Consider the following 10,255-nt stretch of genomic DNA (forward strand, 5'->3'; position numbering starts at 1 on the left):
ACCCGTGGCCTCGTGACTCCTCAGCTTGGACGAACCAGCTTCGAACCAGCTCATGGGGCAATGCATGAAGGAGCTCAGGTGGAAAAACACGTACAGGTCTAAACTAGACAAGCAGGTGAGGCTTTGCGCAGTGGGTCTTGGTCAAGTATCGCTATGTCCAATTCAGTGCTCTTGAATTCCATGAGTATGAATTAAAGGAGCATTTTTGGTCTAACAATGAGTTGGACCAGGCAGGAAAGTGCAAGAAAAGTGAAACTCTTGCAGTTAAACAGTTCTTAATTGTGTAAATACAAAGATGAAAGTAAGGGTAAAGGCAACATGTGAAAATTGACATTATGGCTGTATTTTTCAATACTAACACCTGCAATTTTATAACAAAAGATGTGGATGTACATGTATACCTCTGCTAATATTTATATATATGCACGTATATATACATCAGCATTCCTTGAAAGATGTCAAACAGATTAAAGCTGAAAGATTCATTTTGATAGGAGGCATTTTGAGATGGCTGGCAAGCCTTATTTACACATTTCCTATGTTTTTATATATTTAAAGTAACATCAAAGGTTTTTAACAAGAAAATTATATTCTCACAGCCATAAAGTATACTCTTGTGATTGCATTAGAGCAGCTGTACAATATAAGTTCTTTGCTTGCTGACAATGGGTTTTGCTATGTTAATTAAATAAGTAATGTGTCTGTGATCTTTATTCATTAAAATTAATGCAATAATATCTATGTTGAAGGTTCATACTGGACTCAATCTGGCAAGTTGAATGAAATGGCTTCACTGGAGTTACTCTAAGCTTATTCTTGATGTAACACAGAGCTCTCACAGGAGTTTCTGCGCGAAATCAGTTCACCCTTGCTTTGCTTAATATTATTCCCCATCAGCAAAAATGAATATCTTCGGAGCAGACAAAAATGTCTTGCATTAAACAGAGCTACAGAGATCATGAGTCTCCAGGAGACAGGTCGTGCCAGGCGCGGAGCCCGCTGGCCAGGTGTATTCCTGTGGCTGGCTGTGACAGGGGGAAATGCTGCCGGCGTCATCGCTGAGCTCTGTGGTCTGGCTGCGGGCGAAAGCCGTCACCTGGAATTAGCCCAAAGGATGGCACTGAGCATGGCTTGTCATTTCTAGCAATGAGACTTGAAACAAATGGCAGAGGTTTCGTGTATGAAACCAGAGATCCCCTCACCTTCGGGATTATCTCCTGGCAAAAGTGCCAGGAGAAGTGCAGGGAAGTGCCCTACTTCGGCGTTCCCTTTGGAAAAACTGCTCTTCACAAAGGCAGGACCCGTGAGAGTACAGCAGGTCATGGCCCTGCACCGACAGGCAAACAGACCGCGTGAAATAAGAGAATCTTGCTGCTAAGATTTTAAGATTCCCAAACCTAATTCACTCTACACCAAGACCAACAGCCGTCTTCCCCACAGCTCCCTAGGCACTGAATTAAGATTTCATGAATAAGAGCAAACATGCGGTCAAAGTTTAGCATCAAAATCAGAAAGACCTACTGCTATGAATATTTTTGTTCTGTTAACCAGGTGGGTTACACTTGATCGTTGGCAAAAAGGGAAAACACAAGCTACCTTTGATTCATGCCCATCTATATTTTATATACAATTAAATCAGGCAACATGGAAAAAGAAAAAGATGAATAGTGAGGTAACCTTAAATTAAAAAGACTGATTATTATTTATGAAACAGGCAGCTGACCCAGCCACCCCCAGTAGTATGACTCACAGTACTATTTTCATATTTGTATAATTTAACATCTAAAGGCCTTAGCTGAGAGTCCTGTTCTGCTAAGAACTTGCATTAAGTACCCTGAAATTATCTTTCCTGCTTAATTTTCTACAGAAAATAAAATGTTTTCATTAAAATTTTATGTGTAAAATGTAATCTTTTGATTCAATCCTCCCAAAATCTAAGTACTAAATAACAAAGAAAAATTATTTAAAAACCCACCCTCTAACCAACAGGAAAATTGCCCTTTTTTTTTCTGGAGGAAAGTAAATACTTTCCATGACTTTCAAGGGCTGGCAGAAAATTGAATTTCCACTGAGGCAGGGAGAAGAAATTGACATTAACTCTTCCTCTAACTACACTCTATTTAGAATAAAACAGAAAAATTAAACAATGAGTTTATATTATAAATGGATGAAACGCTTGAAAAAACAAGAAGGCAGGAGGTGTTTTTGTCTTCCACAGTTTAGAGACAGGAAAGTGAAGCATTGATAGATTTATTGAAATTTTGCAGAGAACAAATATTTGGAAAGGGACTGATTTCAGGCCTTGGAGGCCCAACATCTTCAAATTAATTTTATTAAATATCAGCAGTCCTGGGAAAGTAGTATGGTAAAGAAGTAACTGGAATGACATGTCACTCATCTGTAATTTTAGTTTTATTTGTCTTATGTTGAAGTATCCAAAATTCATTGCTCAGGATTTATTTCTTTGTTCCTATCAGGAACATTCAGGGAGAGGAAAAGTCTATAGTGATACCACGGATGATAAAGCTAGCATCTCGCTTTCAGTTGCCCCTGGAAGCACGGCTCCCTTCAGTATCGACAAAGAGGACTTCAAGTTTTGTCAGCCTTTGTGGAAACCCATCTTCCTTTACTACCTACCCTAATTATTTCTGTCCTTTTAGGATGCCAAAGAAATAAAAGACATACATTACATTAGCTAATACGGAAGTCTTAAGCATTAAGTGCTGCTACAAATGGACACAATCCAGAGAAAACACTAATTAAGGAAGGTCCCTTGTAAGTGAACAGCCATAAACAGATGTACAGTGTCTGTCCATTGAGCCATATGATTCTCCTTTAATAGAATATGCATTATAAAGCACTAAAGAGGCAATAGGAAGGAGGATATTAAACTAAGTAAAGATTAAAACATATCTGTAATTTGATTCATCTGACAAATTTTTAGAAAGAACTAGCTCAGGATGTACATCAATACTGTATATATTTTTAGTGATTATTTTTAAAGAGCTTTGTGAGTTTCCCAACATAGCAACTGAAAGTACCAGAGACCAGAGATGGCCTGACAACATTTTAAGAATCCAGACATTCCTTTCTGTCAAGAAACAAAATATGAGGCTTGCATATCTTTTAATGACAGAGATTGATGTGACTGACTATGCTGTCCATAACATAGTGACACTTTATTGAATTCTATTAAAGCTTACAAGATTTTCTTTTTCTAATCAATGTTAACCTATTAAAGATAAGAAGCAGCATGAGGTTTTTTTCACAGAAGCTAACAAAAATGAGGAAATTAGATGATAAAGCTGAAGATTGATCCAAAACGTACTGAGTGCAGTGGACCTCTTTCCTTCAGTGGGTTTTGGATCAGGACTTTAGTAATGAAGACTTAAATAACCAAATTAGATTGCCCCATCAGCATTTAATAAAGTCTTTATTAAGCAGTACCACAATTGCCAGATTTGTAAACTGAATAGGTAGTGAAGAACTCTATGGTCAGAAGAACATGCTTACAGTCCATCTAGTCAGATAGAGACCTCCAAGGGAAGCCACTAGCAAATTCTTTGGGAGAAGCTTCCTTTAACACTTTAGAAATCACAGACCCACACATCCACTGATTACACTAGAACTGGAGGTTAGCAGGTGGTCCTTGGGGTACACAAGGTGACAGCCTTCTAATCTAATTACCCGTTACATAGGCTGATAATCTTCTTATCTAGCTATCTATTACAATTTAAAATTTCAAAATTTTGGTTTTATTCATGGACTTACTCAAGCTATTCTATTCTACTAGAGCTTTTTCTTCACTGTATCCATGCCAGTACGAGATGAAGAATTTGAACCAACTACGTAAAAGAGTGCTTTCCTTTACTCATTTTAGATTTGTCACAATTTAATTTTATTGGTCATCAGGAAAATAACATTTAAGAGAACTCAAAGTATCTTTCAATAGCCTTCAGTATTCCTCACTGCATCCCCTGTTCTCCTCTATCATATTGTCCTCTTTTTTTCTGAATAATATAGAACCTTCATCTCTTTCTTCAGGTGGGAATCTTTTCATGTGGAAGTTTTTCTTTTTGCTGTCATTCTCTGGTCCTTTCTTCCTTCCTTAATAGCTTTCTGGATAAGAAGTGACCAAAGGCAGATACATTAATCATACTGAATTTAAGAGTAATCAGTTGGTAAGGCAAGAGTTACACAAGACGTACTAAACAAAGTTTTGCATTCCTTTTATAATATATATAGCTTTTCTCTGCTACAAACTGAGCAAATACTCTGATTGAGCTTTTCCATAATAATGGACAAGAGATTCTCAATAGTATCTGTTGTTCTGTTGGAAAGGTATACAGGAAATACTCAGATTGTACCTTCCAAAGTGTTACCATGTATATTCTAAAATTACAGTTTATATCATATAGCCCTGAGTGGTGATCTTTGATAGTCTTTTCAAAGTATGTTTCTGCTTCGGCATTGCAAAATAAATTTGTGTTGTCTTCAAATAAGCTGCATTTACAGATCATTAAATATATACCAATACTAAATCAATCCTCAAAACCAGCTACCATCTCATGGCATGTTTGAATGGTGATAATGTTTCCTACATTTAGCACAAGAAATAACTCTAGAACTTTCTCTTTATAGCTTGCTTTTAGTCTTCCTCTGTGTATGTATGTGAGTAAATGCATATGCATGTATATGCATAAGTAGGCATATGTATTTGTGCATGTACGCATGTACATAACTAAATATATATATATATATGCATAGAGAGAGAGTGCCGATCAGTGAACCTGATTTAACATAGGTGTGAGCACACCAACTTCAGCCATGGGACTCCCTAAAAAAGTCTAGTAGAAAGATCACAGGCCTCTTCTGTTTCGTAAGAGGAGATGTTGAATAAAATTAACTCTATATGTAATAAATATGCAGATCTTATTGATAGACTGATACATAGACACACACACACCTATCTCCACCACATACACAACTTGCTGAAAAGGAAATGCCACGCATTTCCAGTTACATTATTCTAAAACGAGCAAAGGTAAGATTTCCTGAAAAAAAAAATCCTTTAATCTGGGAGGAGACAGCCAGAAATTATTGAGGAAAAGTCGAGGATGCAGGAATGCCAAGGTGCTATACAGTAACAGCTGTGCTCTGCTGCCATCCGGAAATTCTGTGCACTGAAGAGCAACCTGACAGACACAGGGCTAAAATTGTTGCCAGGGATCAGTAAAAGCATCCTGGCCAAACACATCCCTCTGCAGACATAGTGGCTCCATCCCAAGGCTTCCATCATAGCGACAGATCTTCTTGGTGTCGGAATGTCTCCTTGAGGCGTATGATCCACTGAGCTTCAGAGTCAAATCCAGTAGAGATGCATTGCCAAATGGATGTAGGCAGGGATGAACATACATGCAGGTCCCGTTCACCATTCAGGCAGAGCAATTCTCAGTTTGAGGCAACTGGTCTGGGAACCCAGGCAGGTTGCTGGTGGTTAAACTCATTCCTAATCTCACCAGCAGCAGCCTTTCCCTGTGTGTTATAATGAGGCACGTTACTGTGACTTAATTTGCCCTGAACAGTCTAAACTTTTGTCTGAGACTGAGTTTATTGAAATTGCTACTGACAGTCTAAGCACACGTTATTAAGTGGAACTTAATAGGTGAACCTGAGATATCGAAGTTTTATGTGGCAGTTGCACTAGCTTTGTAAGAGGCAGTCTCATAAGGCTGCTGTGAGATTTTTGCTGGAAATTCAAGTGGTTTGTGCTTTGTCAGAGGAAAATGTGGTTTGTGTAAAAAACCTGTCTTTTCTAAAATAGCCAACAGGAAACACTATTTCTCTCATGTTCCTGTCACTAATTTATTATTTTATGGAGAAGCATCTCAAGTTACCTCAACTGAGAGATCACAGTCCCACTGTGCAACTAGAAACACGCATGTAAATGAAAAGTTCATTGTCCTCGCACTGAAGAGTCTAAGAATTCTCAAAAAACTTAGAGCAGTGGGAGCTGGGAATTGCAATAACTGTAAGCATCTGGGTTTCACTAGTGAAGAATAGACAAAAGGAATACAGAACTATACCCCAGTTCTGAAGAGACAGGAGCTACATCACCAATTTCTGTATATTTACACACTTCTCTGCCCTCTTTTTCAACCCATGCTGCTAGTCTCCATCTTCTTCCTCTTTTACAGTGCACTATTCATTGAGGACACCTGTGAAGGACCAGAAAATAGAAAACTTTCTGACACCACTGACCATCTAATCACCAAGCAGTACTAACCCTTGTCTGCCTGCTGATTGTATAGATTGTATTGGTCTTCTCAATGCATGAATTAGGCTTCTGTGTTTCTTTTCAGAAGCTACCTGAGCATTTCCTAAATTATGCCCAAAACTAAAAATAAAATGGAAATAATATCTACTGCATTGGCAAAAATCGAAATGTTTTCATTATCTCCCTTTCTTCTTCATCCCGAATCAAAAAATCTTTGTGGGTAAGTGCTGCAGTTGATGCTACGACCACTGAAGGACTATTGTGTGTCTGTGTACTGTTCTTATAAACATGAAATTTCTAAGCACAGAAGGCAGGAAGACTGATGTCCTTGGTTCGTTTTTTCAGACCTAGTTATTGAGGCATAAATAGTGTGCTGTATAACACCATGAAATAACCTAGGAGTACCTATAATACACAGGTACAGTGAGACCTAGAAAAACAGAGTACCCAGCATTAAAACAGAGAACCATCACTACCTGATTTCCTTGCCCTGGTCTTACATAGCTTTGGCAAATAACACAGGATTTTCCTCTTTTGCAATAGACGGTGTTCCATATGTGACTACCTTAGAGGAACATGCAAAGCTTGAATATTAACATTAAAACCCACAACCTTTCATCTTCATTCTTCCCTCCCCTCCAAATAAGATTGCTTTCAAATGTGCATTCATTTTAAGCTACCACATGTAAAAGTCACTGCTGCATTTGATCTGGTTTTGTTTTAAGAATATGAAGATAATACAGCAGTGCATGAAAAATGATAGGTTAAATGATCCCTCCTGAGTCACTGTGGTTCATCATCTCATATTTAATTACATTTTAAAATAAAACAAGCATACACTTGAACTGACAGAGCATAATGGCTGCTTTGGTGCTGCTGTGGGTGTGCATGTAAAGACTTAAAGAAACGCATGAATTACTGACCTGACAGGCCATGACAGTAATCCAAAACAGCCGTTATGGTCTCTGCTGCAAGTTCTTCTTATTTCATGGACCCCTGATACAACGGATGGCAGCAAGATAGAGGTTTATAATAGAAATGCTGACACAACCTTATCTATAGCTGTGCAAACGGTGCCGCTATAATTAAACTTTACAACTTGAGCACCAAAAGATAAGTTGCTAGTTTTTAATCATATTAATCAGAGCTTGGATGTTTCAATTGCCATATATTATCATGCAGCGTGCACTATAAAAATAAGATTCCCAGCTGTTAAAGATCATAGCTGTTATGAAACACAGAAGTATATCCAAACACTTCTCTGTAAGTGCAAATATGCTGAATGAAAACCTCAGTCAGTTATCTATTTTTTGTTTTCTTTCCCAGTACATGCGTTCAACATAATAGCCACAGAAAGCACTCTGAATACAAGAATATCACTGAACAGTAAAAAAGCTTCATTAAGATCTGCCCTGTATGTTTCAAAGTTTCCTATCAGCAGTAAAACAAGTCTACTGTCTTCAGTGATAACGACAGTCAGAAGCTTGCTCTTTCAGAGGGAGGCAGAGAGATTATTCTTCATGCACTGCTGTTTTCTTTAAAAGCCGTCTTCCCAGCGCTAGGGAGGAGTGGGTGGCAAAACTCTCACTGCTGTCAGTGGTCTGAGATTTGGAGCCTGGGAATGTTTTATGTAAATATTTCTCTTCACATTTTCTCTTCATTTGTCCGAGTGATTTACAGTTTTACTTCAGCAAGGAAAGTTTCCTCTTGAAGAAGCTATATTTCACGCAAACTGAACAAGATAGTGCATTGGAGCTGAAACCCTCTGTTTTTAGCTAGTGGGTATTGCTAACTACAACAATTAAATTAATCTATAAATAAAAACTTGGTTGCTTACTGCTCTCCATTACCCTGAATTTGCAAATCCTTGCATGCTGCACGCCAGTTTACACGTACCATGTGATACCTTCCCACACTGTCAATGCCTGCTCTTTCACAGCACCAGTTCTATAACACTTTCCGTAGACAGCCGTGCTTTCCTTTAAGATGGGTGGTACAGGTATGTAGCCTGTATGTGACAAGAAGTCCTGTAAGGAATTAAAGGAAAAGAGCACGCCTGCAATCGCGTGTGGCAGAACAGAGTATGCCATGGACACTTCTGAGAATTTTAAGAGCTGTAGCACTGCATAGGAGTTGCCATAGTGTTATTCTGACCCCTGAAGGATGGAAACAGAGTTAACTTCATACCCTTTTTTTCCAATTTACTCGGTATACTCTGTGAATGCCAAACTCCAAACTACATTAGCAGGATTTATTAGTGCTTGCCTAGACTTATCCTCCAGAAATATGAAAACAGTCATGAACTAATGGCAAGCCAACTTTAAAATACTGATGTTTTCAGAGGAAAAAAAAAGATTTTTCAGGCTGGTTCCATGGTAAAATTACTGTGAGTTTGACAGTTCACTAAATCTAGTAGGTATGTGAAGATCATGTTTATCAAGAGATGTAAAACCCACTTTGCCCTCACCTCTTCTTAACTGAAAGGTATTTTAGTGAAATTTCGCTCAGATGAATTCAGAGTGAAGTGGGGAAGGACATAGGCCAGTGATGATAAGATCACTCATTTCAGCTGAGTTAAGATTTCATCGGGCTTACATTTTTCAGAAAATGCATTCATTAGAGGTATAGGGCCTCAGCAGTGCCTCTACAAGCTTATCTGTCTTCAAGGAGTACTCTTACCCCCTCCCTCCCCCCCCAAATAGACAGGAATAGTGATTTATGATTCTAAAAAGGCTATCAAAGTCAAGTATATCCTGACACTACTATCTTTGTGGACAATTTGCTAAAAAAGTCCATCTGAGTTAAACCGATGTCACTCCTGTCACACCTTTGCTCTTCACCTACTCGCTTCTGAGATGCTTGAAATGTGTTAATGGACCACCTTTTAGGTTCCCTGTAAATGTTAACAGGTAGATTAGGCTGTTACATCTGACAATAGTTTTTTTCTAAAGTCAGTCATGCTGTACTCTAAAAGACCAAAGCAGCATCCTGCTAAAGCTGCGAGGCAGTGACTGCACATTCTGAGAGAGACAACGCGATCTATGTTAAGCGCCACACATACTCAGGGCAAAACGGCATCAGCTCTGCCTTGAGCACTGGAAGAGGGGTCAGCAGAACGACGACGTGTTTGGAGGTGGGCGACAGCAAGAGGGGAGGAGGATCAGTTTTCATTTTGGTTTTGTTCCTCCTCCACTCAGCTGTTGCCATGCACTGAAGTCCCAGGTTGCTGTGTGACCTTGCCGAGGAGCAGGCAGCCAGATCTGCTCAATGGGACCATTGTGCAGCTTTGCAGGGGCTTTTCTGGAGCCCTCTCTGCGGGTGTGGCTGAATCAGCGAGGAGACAGCCTCCTCCTTCCTTCGTGAACTCCCTGTCCCAGGGAAACTCCGCCAGGAGCATGCTGATGTGAAAGGCAGCCTGCAAGAGGCAAACCCCTCGCCAGGAGCTGAGCAGGGATCTCCTCTGCCCAGGTCTCTGTCCCCCGCTGCCGGGAGTGTTCCAAAGTTAACCCAAGTGATCAATACGCTATATGAGCATATTATTCCACTATCGGCGACTGATGCCACTGATGTAATCAAGTTACATAATCGGCGTCTTTGCACAAATACATCCACCTTCCTACAGACAGATCTGCATATCTTCTTCCATCCATTATGCATAAACCCACCAGCAGTACATAAGAGTACATATTTTCGCACACGCTATATAACTTTAGCATTGCAGTGCATTGCACTGCACAACGTCATCACTATCGATTCCCTCAACCTTCCCCCGTTCCCTCCATCAGAACTGATTTTGCAGAGAAAGATTACCAGTGTGCATTGCTTGGATCCCTTTAAATCTGTAAGGGCTGAAGTGCTTCCCTTCCTCGTTTCTGCTCTGAAGACAACGATCCTCTCTCTCCTTTTTCTCCCTGTCTCGCTTCCCACCACAACTAACAGAGGAATTAATTCACACACAGTCCCTCAGCCAGATGCATA

The 10,255-nt window shown here is 39.5% G+C and overlaps 1 protein-coding gene across 1 annotated transcript in view; it reads right to left on the reverse strand.

Annotated features, from left to right (window-relative positions):
* Positions 1-10,255, reverse strand: part of IL1RAPL1 (interleukin 1 receptor accessory protein like 1) — a 774,364-nt gene that overhangs the window by 763,106 nt on the left and 1,003 nt on the right. The gene's annotated exons all lie outside the window — the stretch shown is intronic.

The sequence above is a fragment of the Chlamydotis macqueenii genome, chromosome 1 (assembly GCF_036417535.1).
Source record: "Chlamydotis macqueenii isolate bChlMac1 chromosome 1, bChlMac1.mat, whole genome shotgun sequence".
NCBI lineage: Eukaryota > Metazoa > Chordata > Aves > Otidiformes > Otididae > Chlamydotis > Chlamydotis macqueenii.